General features: G+C 35.9%; 1 pseudogene; it reads right to left on the bottom strand.

The window, feature by feature from the left end:
• Positions 1 to 205: 205 nt before the first annotated feature.
• Positions 206 to 325, bottom strand: LOC111742918 (annotated as a pseudogene).
• Between the last annotated feature and the right edge of the window lie 15,240 nt (positions 326 to 15,565).

The raw sequence follows: 15,565 nt of genomic DNA on the forward strand, positions 1-15,565 counted from the left end.
TCATCCCAGGTATTTATATGTAAATGATACTTCTAAAGTACTTGAGCTTGCTTGAAAGTAATTTCTTTTTTGAATTAGTTATAAACTGTAAGCTTTCGGTTCACAATGGTTTCCCTCTATTAATTTGCTTAACAAACCATTTCTTTTCATTAACATAAAAATGAGAACAAAAAATTTTCTCTCTTTTTTCTTAAATTATTTTTTACACCTACAGCACCTGGTCTTCCTAGGTGGTCTCCCATCCAAGCACTAACCAGGTCTGACCCTGCTTAGCTTCTGAGATCAGACAGGATTGGGCTTAATTCAGGGTGGCATGGCTGTAGACACAAAAATTTTCACAATTTGGCATACCTCATTTTATTGACCTTTGCTTTCTTGCACATTACAGATATTGCATTTATTGACGAATTGAAGGTTTGTGGCAACCCTCTGTAAAGCTAGTTTAATACCACCAGTTTTCCAACAGGGTTTGCTCACTTTGTGTCTCTGTGTCACATTTAATAATTCCTGCAATATTTCAAACTTTTCCATAATTATATGCATTATGGTGATCTGTGATTAGTGATCTTTAATGTTTCTATTACAATAGTTTTGGGGTGCCACAAAACACATCCATATAAGACGGAGAACTTAGTCAATTAATGTTGTGAGTGTTCTGACTACTCTATTGACAGGCAGCTCCCTGTCTCTCTCCCTCTCCTTGGGCCTTCCTATTCCCTGAGACACAAAACTATTGAAGTTAGGCCAATTAATAACCCTACAATGGCCTCTGAGTGTTCAAGCGAAAGAGTCATACATCTCTCACTTTAAATCAAAAACTAGAAATGATTAAGCTTAGTGAGGAAAGTATGTCAAAAGCTGAGTAGGCTGAAAGTTAGGTCTCTAACCAAACATGCAAAATAAAAAATCTGGAAAAAATTAAAAGTGCTCTTCAGTAAAAACATGAATGATAAGAAAGTGAAAGAGCCTTGTTGCTTATATGGAGAAAGTTTTAGTGGTCTGGATAAAAGATTAAAACAGCCACAACATTGCTTTTAAGCCAAAGCTAATCCACAGCAAGGCCCTAATTCTCTTCAATTCCATGAGGGCTGAGAGAGGTGAGGAAGCCGCAGAAGAAAAGTTTGAAGTTAGCAGAGGTTGATTCATGAAGTTTAAGAAGCCATCTCCATAACATAAAAATGCAAGGTAAAGCAGCAAGTGCTGATTTAGAAGCTTTAGCAAGTAATCCAGATCTAGTGAAGATAATGAAGGTGGCCACACCAAAAAAACCATTTTTTCCATCTACACGAAACAGCTTTATATTGGAAGAAGATGCCATTTAGGACTTTCACAGCTAAAGAGAAGTCAATGACTGGCTTCAGGGCTTCAAAGGACAGGCTGATTTTCTTGTTAAGGTCAATTAATGCAGGTGGTGGTGACTTTATGTTGAAGCCAGTGCTCATATTCACTATTCTGAAAATCCTAAGGCCCTTAAGAATTATGGGAACTCTACTTTGCCTGTGCTCTATAAATAGAACAACAAAGCCCAGATGACAACACGTATGTTTACAACATGGTTTAGTGACTATTTTAAGCCCACTGTTGAGAACTACAACTCAGCAAAAAAGATTCTTTTAAAAATATTACTACTTATTGACAATGTACCTGGTCACCTGAGAGCTCTGATGGAGTCTTTCAATGAGAGTAATGTTTTCATGCCTATTAACACAACATCAATTCTATACCCTACGGATCAAGGAGTAATTTCAACTATTAAGACTTAATATTTAAGAAATACATTTTGTAAGTCTGGAGCTGCCATAGTTAGTGATTCCTCTGATCAGTCTGGGCAAAGTAAATTGAAAACCTTCTGGAAAGGAGTCACCATTCTAGATGCCTTTAAGAACATTTACAATTCACAGGAAGAACAAAAGGTCAAAATATCGACATCAGTTAAAAGGATTTTGGAAGAATTTGATTCTAATGCTCATGGATGACTCTGAGGGTTTCAAGATTTCAGTGGCAAAAGTAACTAAAGATAAGGTAAAAAATAGAAAGAGAACTAGCAATAGAAGTAGAGCCTGAAGATGTGACTGAATTGCTGCAATCTTATGATAAAACTTGAACAAATGAGGAGCTGCTTCCTTTGGATGAACAAAGGAAATGGTTTCTTGAGATATAATCTGCTACTGGTGAAAATGCTGTGAAGATTGCTGAAATGACAACAAAAGATCTAGAATATTACATAAACTTAGTTGGTAAAGCTGTGGCAGGGTTTGAAAGAATATACTCCAATTTTGAAAAGGAAGTTCCACTGTAAGTAAAATGCTATTAAACAGCATCACATGTTACAGAGAAATATTATTCATGAAAGGAAGAGTCAATTGATGTGGCAGACTTCACTGTTGCATATTAAGAAATCGCCACAGCTACCCCGACTTTAAGCAACCACCACCCTGATGAGTTAGCAGCCATCCACATTGAGGCAAGACCCTCCACCAGCAAAAAGATTAAGACTTGCTGAAGGCTCAGATGATGGTCAGCATTTTTTAGCAATAAAGTATTTTAAAATTAAGGTATGTATATTTTTTATATAATGCTGTTGCACACTTAGTAGACTATAGCATATTATAAATATAACTTTTATATGCACTGGGAAACAAAAAACTTTGTGGGACTCACTTTGTTGCGATATTTGATCTATTGCAGTGGTCTGGAACTAAACCCACAGTATCTCTGAGGTATGTCTGTAACTGAATTTCATTTTATTAGGGTGAAACAAGTGTAAACTTAATGTCAGAAACAGATGTTGGCTACCACATTGGGAAACTTTATTTCTTCTGTCTGATCATCCAGCATAAGTGTCAGTTCTAGCTATAAAATAGATAATCTTGCTTGTAAGACTGCCTGTGAGACAAAATCAAAGGACAGTGTCTACCTCTAAAGACTGTATGTCATAGTACAACCCATTGTTGGAGGAAAATTTTGTGAGATATTAGGGCAGAAGAGTGAGTCCCAGGGAAAGCAGATTCATGAGTTTAGTAGTGATGTTAAAGGTCCAACTGACTGAGTGGGAGCCGCCAAACAGAATCAGCTCCTGGGACAGATGTTCTCAGTTTAAAGAAGTAAATGCAAAACTATATGAGAAATAACTTTTCAGCACAAAAGCCTAGAGGCCCTTAAGGATAGATGATGCCAGAAAAATGTGAGATTATTGTGCCTGCCAGAGTATATTAATACCATAAATATAGATGATTTCCTAAGGAAAAAGATCCTTGAAAATGTACCAAATGTATGATCTGAATATCAAGTTAAAAAATGAAAACAGAGTGCCAATCGAGCATCAGTTCCTGCCCTTCTCCTTTCTCATTGTATTGAAACATGACTGGGATGTCTCATAGGTACCTCAGATTCAAGTGGGCTCCACACAGAATTCATTAATTCTTCTTTTCCATTCAGATTCTCCATTGTCATTAAACTTAGAGATAGCCATCCAGTAACTCAAGAGCTGAATGATCAGGCTCATTATTTCATTTAACAAATATTAAACAACTCTGAAGCGCCAGGCCCTGTTCTCAGCAGTTAGCATACATTTGTGCATAAAAGAAACAAATAGTCCTATCCTACTGAAACTTATATTCTAGTGAAGATGAGTAGTATAGACAGTAAACAATAAATATAACAAATAAGTAAATAACATAGTATGTTTATAACTGCTATGGAAAATCAGTAGATAAAATAAGGGAGGGTTTGGAATTGTGGTAGGGAATGGTGGGACAAATGGCTTGTAGTTTTCAATTTGACTTTTGAGGTCAACTGAAATTGAACAAAACTCAACTCTACTTTTCTTGCCACACCTAGCTGAGTTAAATTCTGTTCATCCTTCAAAGCCCATTCATGTCATCTCCTCTCTGATGCCTACCCCGATACCCTCAATATTCCTTCAAGTCTCTTCTTTACATTCCCACATGTGGCTGACTGTGTTGTTGCTCACCCGCTTCCCCTCTGGTTGTGGACAGGTCCTGTGCATGTGCAGTCTGACAGTTTCCCATCTCAAGTGCTCACATCTCTGCTTCTCTGCCATAGAACTTTCTCCAGTGCCCGTGTCAGAAGTACAAGGAAGCCCTGAAGTGTTAGGGATTTACTCCCTGCCCCCACCACTGCCCCTCAGGGATAATCCTTAAACAAGAGATGGTAGTGGATAGGTAACTATCCCAGCTTCCTATCCCCTGGTGGAGTAATTGTGAAATACACTCCACCTAAATCCCAATGGGATTAAGCATCAGTCGCCCATCATATCTATTTGCTAAGACTATTTACTGGTGTTTTGCCCTTTCCTATCTCACTCTGCACTCTCACTTGTGCTGTCTATACCCATTTTGTGAATAATCTACCCACACCCAAGTCCTTTAGGGAAATCTAAATTCAGACACTTTAGCATTTCAATTCTGTACTCCGTATGATATTATCGGATTTTTCTTTATATTATATTATTTATGGGCATTTGCTGCTTCTCTTAACTTGTGAGTTCAGTTTTCATCTTATAAATTCATATTACTAAACATAATTTTTGACCTTTAATCCAAATATTAAGTTGCCTGTGTTTTTGGTGAAGGTGATCTGGGTTTAGTTAACCAATACCTGGATTCAAATCCTGGCTCTATCATTTAATAACTGTATTTGTAAACACAATTCTATGCCTCAGATTTCTCATTAGTAAACTGCAGATAAAATGTCTATCTTGTGGGATTGTTCTGAGGGTAAAATAAGAAAATGTACACATAGCTCTTAATATATTATGTGGCATATATTAGGCACTTGATAGGTTTAAATCCTTTCATGCCTCTCCTTCCCTTTCTCTCTTGCTAAATTCAGTTTTTTAAAACAAAGGAACTGGAACAGGAATAGTAGAATTTCAAGACTGTTTGAAATATTAACATGCTAAACCAGAGGCATTTCTCTTGAGTAAGAAGTATTACCGGAAACTGATACATGTTTCTGTATTTCCTATTCTTTTTAATTCAATAAAAAAAATTGGCATTGTGTAGGGCAAACTTTCATTTATCTCTTTAAAGTGTCTGATATATATTGTAGAAAAACACTAACAATAAAATAATCACTTTGGCCAACTAGTTACTTAGTACAGATGTGTGCAAAAGAAGTATTCATTATTTGCAACATGTGTTTGTCAATCAAAAAAAGTGTTAATCATTAGATACTCATTTTTTTCCTATTTTTTTATCCTAAATTAGTGATTTGAGGACAGAAGCTCAACTGTTCTAAGTTTGATACTTTGCAAATTATAAGAAAATATTACTTAACTTGCTAATAACTACAGATAGTGAATATTTTCACAATTCAACTTAAGAAATATTTCCTGCATATGTAAAACCATGTATCAGGTATTTAAAGCATACAGAGAAGAGTAAGTATAAGGGGGAAGATTTTGAATAATACTATAGGATGGAGGTCAAATCTGTGTCATGAAAGAAGTATGAACTCATTGCAACATGGGTTCAAAAGAAAAAGGACAAGAACTATGTCAGGAATCAGAAATCCTTTATGGGGAGATAAGATCTGAGATGAGTGGATCCTAAAGATTTTAGCATGCAGAAATGAATAGAAGGTACTTCTGAAATAAGGGGTGGCCTATGCAAAGAAATGGTCACGAGAAGTCAAAAAATATTTCCAAAAGGAGATTGGAGTCTTCCAGTTAGGCTTAAAAGTGAAGTATATTGAAAGAGGTTGTAGTTGGGGAATGGGCAATAAGATAAAAAATCTTAAAAACCAGAGAGAGAAAGATTTGTATTTAGCTTGCATCAAGTGGGAATGCTTTCAGCAGAAAGTAATTGAAAACTCTGCCTCAGCTTATTTAAATAAAGAGGAAAATTTATTATCCCACACAAGCAGAATAGTACCCTGCTTTTGGTTAATTCAATATCTCAATGATATCATCAAAGAAGCAAGTTCTTTTTATTTTTTTCTCTGCTGAAGCTGGGATGTCAACTTTGTCTTCTTCTAGCTACCTCATAATCACAAGCTGCCTATGGTAGTTTCAGACATCAAATGCAGACAAGACATCAATCAGCAGAAGAATAAGAACTGCATTTATATGTGTGTAGAAACACTTTTCAGAAATCCATTTCCCTGGCAGACTACTTCTCACCTTTCACAGGCTAAAATTAGATCACATGCTCCTTCCTAAATTAAATACTAACGAAAGGAGTGGAATGTCCATGTGGGCTAAGATGATTGAATTTATATCACTAAATCATGTCAGGGAGGAGTAGATGCTAGAAAAAATAGCTTTTCTTTCAGAAGGAAGGGAGGAATGATTGTTGCATATGCACCCAACAGTCCCTGTAAAAGTCAAGGTGACCATATATCTTGGTTTGCCTGAACAGTTCTGGCCCATACCTGCTATCCCAATGTAATTAATAATAGTGCCCTTTACACTCTCAAAAGTGTCCCTGTTTGGATAATAATTTATATGGTCAATGTAGCTAAAATAGATAATTTTATATAGTAAAGATTCGAGTGCAAGAGCTATGAGTCACAGTGATTAATTAGTTAATGTGATTAAAAATACACTCAGAGGTAAAGACTGAGAGAATAGTGAGAAGATGACTAAAACAGTTCAAATAAGAAAGTCTGAACTAGTATGATGAAAATGGGAATGGAAAGAAAGAGGCAAAGAGTCTTCAGAAGTAATAATTTAAAATCTGGCATCTATTGATATGACCTAACAATAAAGTAGAAGAAAAAAAGTGAAAGGAGGCTTTAAATATTTAAATTTGCAGGAATGAAAGGATTAAATTGCTCTTATGGAAACAGTAAAGTCAGAAAGATGCATTTCGACATCTTGAGTTCAGTTCTGTTGGGAAAATTGAGTGGAAGTATCAAGCAAGTTATTAGAGGTTTATCAATAGCTTCTGTGATAATTTAGGTACATAATATTTTTGGTAGGCTCTTATGGAGCTGGAACTTTTAACCCAGAATAAAGTAAACAAGTAAACAAAAAAATTAATTCATTATTTACTCAATAAGTATTACTAAGGGTCACACAGGCATGGTTCTAAGAGTTGGGGAATCAGCAGTAATTAGAACAGAACAAGGCTCTGCCCTCTTGGAGCTTATTTTGTAATGGAGGGAATCACAATAAACACATAAGAATGTTAATATGGCATATTTTGATAAAGGCTATAAAATAAAAATAAAAGTATTTGGGGGTGACCATGAAAGTCTTTTCTGATAGTGACATTTAAGTAAAGAACTGAAGAAAGTAAACCCTGTAGGCTTTCAGTCAGTGAATATTCTAGTCTGAGCAGACAGTAGGTGCAGAGGAGGGTTCTTAGAACTTGCAAGAACAGCAATGAGACCAGTGTGTCTGGAGCCTGGGGAATGGTAAGAACAGTGGAAGTAACAAGGTCAGACAGATAACAGAGGCCAGACTGCATAAGGCTTTATGGGTCCTAGTGATCACTTCGGATTTCGCACTAAATGAAGCAGAAAGCCATGAGGATATTTAATGCTGATGAGTGAAGAATAGATTGTTCACAGGCAAGGGTGGAATGGGGTACTAGTTAGGAGGCCACTGAAAAAAATTTGACAAGAAATTATAATGCTTTAAAGTTAAGAAATGGTGAGAAATGGTCAGACTTAGGCTATATTTTGAAGGTAGAATCAAAAAAGACTTGGATATAGATTGGAAAAGATTGGATATAGGGTGTAAAATCTAAAAAAGTCAAGAAAACTTCAAGATTTTGGCTAGAGACAGGGGGAAGACTCTTGAAGGGGCATATTTAAGGGAGGGGTGGCAAACCAAATATTTGGTTTCAGAATCTTAAGTTTTAAATGCTTGTTTTGACACTGGAGTGAAGATGTTAACAAAGTAGTTGGATAAGTGGAATTTGAGTTTTGGCAGAAAATCAGGCTAGAGATAAATTTTGGAGTCATCAACAAGTAGATGGTATTAAAAACCATGGGTGTGGGTGAGATCTCCTGGAGAACGAGGAGAGATAAAAAAAAAAAAAAGAAGAGCAACAACAAAGAACACCCCGGGACTCCACCAGTGAAAAAACAACAAAAAAATGCAAAAAAGAAGAACTAAAAGGGCAATGTCCTGGAGTCAATGGTGTGATGGTAAATGTTTAAAAACGTCTATCTAAAAATAAAGGCCCTGATTTGTAGAGCTTGCCAATTACTGTGGTATAAATAATTCCACCATGGCCGATTTTAAGTTATGAATTATTCAACAATAGGCTTGCAAAATTCTAAAAATTTAACAGTCGTCTCTTGCAAAGTGGGCTCCAGTATACCACTGTCTGAAAGGTAAGTAAGATATTTCAAGGAAGAGGGATCAACAAACTCAGACAAATGCTGCTGGTAAAGTGAGCAAGAAGAACATTAAGAAATAATTATTGGATTGGCAACAGGGAAGTCAACTGATGCATATGACCAATGACTATGACAAATGAAAAAAATCCTATGAAGGATGTTTTCATGATAATTAATAGGAAATGAGAAATGCTGCTTGGTAAGATGGTAAGTTAATGTTTCAATTTTCTCTCTGAGAAAGCAGTATTAGAGGATATAAAGCATTTAACCATATGAAGAGCAAGAGGGAGAGCATTTTGGGGAATGAGTTTTGTCGTTTCATAAATCGAAAGAAGTCCTACATGGTTCAACTATAGTGAGCAAGGCAGGGAATGGCTGAGATGACCTGGGAGATGTAAACACAATCATGACGTTCCTTGTGGGCCATTATAAGCAATTTATATTTATTATAAATAAAGTGGAATTACATAGGAAGGTTTTAAGCAGAGAAGTCTCATAATATGATTGGGTTTTTATAAAAGATTATTGGCTGATGTGTGAAGAATGCTTTGAGAACTGGGGGCAAAATAAGAAAATAAGAGTGCCCTAGTAGGAGAATTACTGCAGTTGTCCAGGTAGGAGATGATGGTGAGCTGGTGAAGGATGGTGGCAGGGAAATAAAAAGGGAAGGGATTACTTTTCAAAGTATAGAAAGTATTTGTTGATAGACTGAATGTAAGACATGAACAAGGAGGAGGCATTTAAAATGATGTTTAGATTTGTGACTTAAGCAGTTGGGTGGTGGTCATGTCATTTATTGAAATAGGAAAGGTAGAGAGAACAATAAATCTTAAAGGAAAAACATACATTTCACTGTTTATATGTTACATGAACTTAGACTCATAGAGTTATAGAAGAGAAAAAGGTTTGGGCTACATATATACTAAGGAGTTGTTAACACATATATGTGGGAGTGTAGAGAGAAAAGGTGGTAGAATGTAGGAAAACCAAGGAGACTGATAAAGAATAAGCAGAGATAGGAGAAAAGTCAGTGGTATTGTAATAAAAGTCAAGTGGCATTGTAGATTCCAAGAAGCAGGGTGAGAACAGAAAGCATGGGGTCATTGAGGACCTTAACAAGAATAGTTTTAGAGAAATGGTGGGGTGGAAGCTAAATAGCAATGAGCTGAAGAGTAAATAGCTGGGAGAAGAAGTATAGACAGTGTGTGTTGACATCTCTTCTAAGAAGTTTGGCTATGAGAGGGAGCAGAGAAATAGGGAACAGGGAAAGAGGAGTAAAGAAATATTGTTTACAGATGGGTGATAGTGGACAATCTTTGCATGCTTCTAGGAATAATTCAGTACAGAAGCAGAGACTGATGATGCAGAAGAGAGGGAGACTAATCAGGAAGGAAAGCCCTTGAAACGGTGAGTGGCAAAGGGACATGGAATGCGTGTGAAGGAATGACGTCAGCTCACTGTGGGGAGGGACATACCTTCTCCATTGTATCTGAAGGGTAGAAGACAGGTGTAGAGTCAGGTAGGTTTGTTGACTCAGTGATAGGAAGAGGAGGGGCTTTCCATACTATGACTTCTATTTTATCTGTGAATTATGAGGCAAGGTCACCAGAATAAAGTGGTCGGGGTATGTGAAAAGTAATAAAAATAAGTAGCTGAGTAAAGAATAGGAAAAAAACAAGCTTCTTGGAGAAATAGAGCAGGTTTGCAAGATGTAAGTGAATATTTATTAGAGGTTGGTGATCATAGTGCTGATGAATTTTAAATGACATTAATTACATCAATTTCCCCAGTTGTGTGATTTTTCTCAGTAATTCTCACTATTATGTTGTGATTAGAAACTAAAATTATGTCCTGTATGTACATGTCATAAAAAAAGAAACTTAGAATGTTTAAATAGGTAAAAGTTATCAATTTCTCTTTAGCTAGCACTTAATGAGCACCTACTATATGTCAGGCACTAAGGAGTCAAGGAGAGAAGTCATGGTCCCTACTGTGAGAAACCCACAGTAGAGTAGTGACATAGGCATTTACAAAATAACAACCCACTCACATCAGCAAATAGGAGCATGCTGGTCTAGTCCATGTAAATATAGGCTTATATTGAATGTGTGAGGTTTTCCAGCTTGAATTTATAACAACTCTATGATTAAAAAAAACCAAAACACAAAAAAGCAGCATTATCCTGATACTTCATCAGTCCTAGGAATACACAAGCTAGTATTTCTGATGTCTTATTCCCCTCCTTATGTATAAATATTAGATATATTTATCTTAAATAATGGTCAAAACAGCTTGATATCCTGTATCTTACACGAGTCAGAATCTCAGAAGGTAAATTACACATGTCCTGAAATTTTAAATACTAATTCTATGAGGACATGTGTACATGTTCCCTCAATATGTGCTACACAGTCTTAAGCATGTAACACTTATTATTTCATTCTAGCATCATACATACAACAGGAAAACTGTAGATGTCATTATTAACATTTTTTTTTTCAGATAAGGAACTGAATCTAAGAGAAGTAGATAAATTATTTGCCACCACAGTTTTAAACTGATAAGATTAAATTAGGATGTAAATCTAATCTGTCCATTTTGGTCTGTACTTCTAAGGGATGCCTCTCTAATTCAATTTTAATAAATATTTTTAGAAATTGTTTTAAGTTTTTAAACATTTTTTAGGTCCCTCTCCTGTTCTTCATCTCTTGTCCCCCACCCCAAAGCAACAAAGGCAGAACATTCTTGTACATCTGAGAATGTTTAGTCTTTGGACATTTGTAATAAGAAAAAAAAAATGCTATTTATCTCCAAATAAATTTCTAGTATGCTATTCATCCTCATTAACAAGAGCTTATAGTGTATTTTCCCTTAAAACTTCTGAGGTCAAGTATCATGTTTTATTTAATCTCTCATTTATCTCTTGGTTCAGTTCCTGGCACAGAGTTAAAGCAAAAAATGTGTCTGTCTGTCTGTCTGTCTGTCTGAATTAAAGACTAAATATGATACTGCAGAGGGAATTTAAGTGGCCATGGCTCTCGGCTTACACAGAACATGATGACCTCTGGAAACTCTGACCAAAAGCCTCAGCAATGCCTGGTGATTTGTGGAGGGGGATGCCATGGGCACTGATATTGCTTCCAGGGTATTCTAATGACAGAGTATGTTAGAAAAATGGTGAGCTCTGAGTATGGAGTTTTCTTTGATTAGCATTCAAAGTCAGATCTTTCTGAGTAGAAGTGGCCAAAAATAGTGAGGCAGTGACTCTACCATACTTCTACAGCATGGTGGTTCCACCATTGCTATGGCTCTTATCTCAGAGTAGTGAGAGGAAGAGAGAGGAATAGAGAGAGAAAGACTGAGGTCCACATCCCGGATCCACCTGATACTTCCTAAGTCTATAACTTTAGTAAATTTTATGAATTGCACATTCTTTACAGTGTATTTTCCTTCCTGGATTGGTATGAGATTTAAATGAGAAAATATTTATGTACGTTGTGAAAAAACCTAGAGTTCTGCCCCTTATGCAATGTTGAATAAACAGGAGTTATTGATATTGTGACATTTTTTTGACTGACCAGGAGTGATGCCTTTTCTACCTTTATGTCCCTGATAACAAATCTGTGTCTTACTTAGAGTAGTGAATTAAGAAAGAATTACTAAAATAACACTTTTCTATTTTTTATCTTTCATCTCTCAAAGACCTTTAGGAAGCTGAGGTTATGCATCAGCAGATCTTTCTAATCATCTAGTGAAATCATCAAGAAAACTGCAAGAAGTACAGCTAAACAATTATAAAACACACATTTATGTTTCAAATTATTAATCACATACATTTAGTGGAAATGACTTTCTATCTATCACTTGTCTAAGTGACAGTAGACATAATCATTCTCATTATACACTAATTTGAAAAGGTAATTTTCCAATTAATAAATATACACCAATGCAAACCATGTTCTTATGATAAAATAATTATAATAGCTGCTAACAACTTTGGAAAAAGAAAAACCAAAGGCATTTGTTAGTGGCAAGACCTAATAGAAAATCTGATGGGCTAAACTAGAAGAATTGACAAGACAATTCCCCCCACAAGAACAATTTGTTACTGATGATGAGAAATAACCAGAATGAAAGTTGTGAGATTCATAGTGAAAGCCCTCAGGGTGAAATTAATTTTTTTTTATAACATGGTTTAAAGGCACACAAAAGGAAATTGCTTGTGCCAGATCGGATAAGAAAAGCATCATGAATAAAAATGAGCATCTCTTTTCTGCTTACAAATATTTGAATTAAGATGATACCAGCATGTCTAGTTAACAGAATAAAGTATTGATGGTTACACAACTTTTAAAGATTTTCTCATTCTTTTTAAATGAACTTTGTCAACACAACAAAGTACTTTAAGCAATATATTAAGCTCAGTAGTTCTTATCTCAGCACACTTTGTTCTCTTTGAATCATCATAGCAGGAGAGACAGAAAGAATACAATGGATAGAGCTCTGGATTTTCAGTATGAGAACCACTATGTATAAGCTCTTTTCTGGCTCTACCGCTGAGTGAAGAAGGGTAGGCAAGTCACACTCTCCAAGGGACAATTTCTTCATTAGTAAAATGAAGACAGGAATACCTACCCTTCCATCAACTAAGTCCCATGACGATTAAATGAGATAATAAAGATAAATATTTCTTGAAAACCATAACGCATATGCATGTAAACTTTCATTTTGTGGCTTATTTTTTTGGAAATGGTTCAGAAATTATCTCTAATGTTGTCCTGTATCTTATCTGAACTGTTGGTTCACAGATGCTAGCTTTGTTCTTGTAATTGTATGCATTTTTATGCACATTTCAAATTTAATCACTGAGGAAGCATCTGATAGTGATCTCTCTCTGCTCTAAGCACCTATAATAGTTGTTAAGTATTTATCATATGCCATCATTTATCTTTATAGTCACATGTCCTCTCCACTTGGTTGTAACATAAACTCTTGAATATTAATGCCACTACTAATAATAACTAACATTTATTGTTTACTATATGCCAGGCACTGACTGGGCTAAGCATCTTAATAAGACTATCAAATTTAACAAGAAGCATAAAATGCATCATATTTTTTAGTGGGGTCACATGATACATCTGTTATATAATGTGAACTAACGTTTTCACACTAAGCAGCCCCTGTTCTCCAAAAAAAAAAATTAGAGACTAAAAAGCTATAAAGATACAAATTTATATAGTATAAACATTTGTCCTACCATATCAAAGTGCTTATGTCTCGGAATGAAAATGAGACAGGAGAGGTAAATATGTTCTTTCCCCAGCTGAAGTCACTTCCCATATACCTCTCATAGTGTGAGCATCTAGCTTTGGAAAGTATCATTATAATGTCTGAAGACCGATATTTTTCATATGATATGGACTTAAATATAGGCTATATATTTTATCTAATACGAAACTGAGGAAAGTGTCTATGCTAGAGGAAAAACTGGTTCTATTAGACTGCTTAACAGTGGATGTGTTAGTTTCCAATGTGGAACCTTCTAAGAAATTTTCAAGGCTAATTTGACTATATGCGGTCTTTGCCACAGCATGTGGAGTAATCAATGAATTGAGAAATAAAGGCATCAGCTGAAAATGAGAAGCAAAAGAGGGCTTTAAAAGTTTCGTCAGAAAAGGGGGGAGATATGTGACATGGTTAGTGGTTAGGTAGAGTGAGAGAGTTAAGGAATTAGGGAGATACTGTATGTTTGTCCAGCAATGGTAAGACTCTTCAGTGAATTTGTGATTTAAAATTCTGACAAATTAGCATGATTGTGCTTTCCCTCCCAATACGATTAGCTGCTCAAGTACAGAGGAAGAAGTAGGTAGGGGATTGTGATTAATAGGAGTAAGGGTTTTACCATGTTAGTTCTTCAGAGGGAGAGAGGGAGAAGGGAAATATGGTTTTTCGTTGTTTTTTTTTTTTTTTTTTTAAATGCTGGGTCATGGAATCTAAGCTGGGTAGGAAGAAAGTGAGGACATGGGTTGAGGGAGTGAATGATGAAAAGATAGGAGAGCCAATGCATTTAAAATCCTAATGTAGATCAATAATCTTGGAATGGGAATACAAAAAGGAATATGCTAAAAATCCAAGAAATGTTTGTCCTAGAGTGGAATGCTAGCAATATAAAATTCAGAGCTGATGCTACAGTTGACTAACAAGTTCTAGAGTGTGAGCCTGGCAGTTACAATATGGAATAGGAAACAGATTGTAACTGAAATATGCAGGCTCGATTGAGTCTCTTTGTTATCGTTGGCCAACAACAAAGGCTGTTATTGAGTCAGTACATACAAGTATGACCATACTAATTATCAAAGTAATAAAATTACTGCATACAATTTGAAAAATAACCGCTATAGCGAAGCTTCCCCATGCTCACTGACTTAGCTAACCAAGCCTTCACTGTGGGAACACTGAACCTCCCAATGACACACGGAAGGGTTAATATCTAGCCCGGAGAGAGCTTCCAAGACCCAAACTCAACATTCTTGACTATGTTCTGTATACTCTGATTGACAGGATCCATGCTGTATCAGTTAAGTTTTTTTTTAATATCAACTCTGCCAACATCGAACATAGAAGATCCTCATCTTCTCCACCTTTTCATGACTCCCACCCCATAGAGCTCTGTGCTTCTTTTCCACCAACCCAATTCTCCCTTCCTTGTGCCACCTAGTACCAAATCCTTTCCGTTGTAACTTCAGTTTTATTGAGGACATTGAGAGCATCAGGCAGTAATTTCCTTTGTTATCTCTTACAAATTGGGTTCTGCATTTAACAATTTTCCTTCAATTTCACAGTATTTTATTTGAAACAAATAACTCTACCTGTAATTTGGATCCCATCTCTTCCTAATTCTTTAAGAATCTTGTTAAATCAATGGTTTTCTTTCTATCAGTTTGTACCTCCCAGTAAATACTCATTCTCCATTCTGCCATGTTAAAATAAAAAGGCCCTCTCTGTGTCACACAGCCTATAACTTACCTTGCCTTTATAGAGAAACTTTTAAAAAATTAATCTCTTCTCACTGAAGAACTGGCTTCCTCACCTGCCAGTTCCACTTCAACATACTGAAAACTGCTTTCTGCCTGTCATCCAACTGAAATTGCTCTCACAGTAGTTACCAATAATTTCCTAATTGCCGAATCTGACATTTTATTTTCAGTCCTTACATATTTGAACTTTCGGCAGCACCTGACACTGT

This window comes from Pteropus vampyrus, unplaced genomic scaffold (genome assembly GCF_000151845.1).
Source record: "Pteropus vampyrus isolate Shadow unplaced genomic scaffold, Pvam_2.0 Scaffold103, whole genome shotgun sequence".
Classification (NCBI taxonomy): domain Eukaryota; kingdom Metazoa; phylum Chordata; class Mammalia; order Chiroptera; family Pteropodidae; genus Pteropus; species Pteropus vampyrus.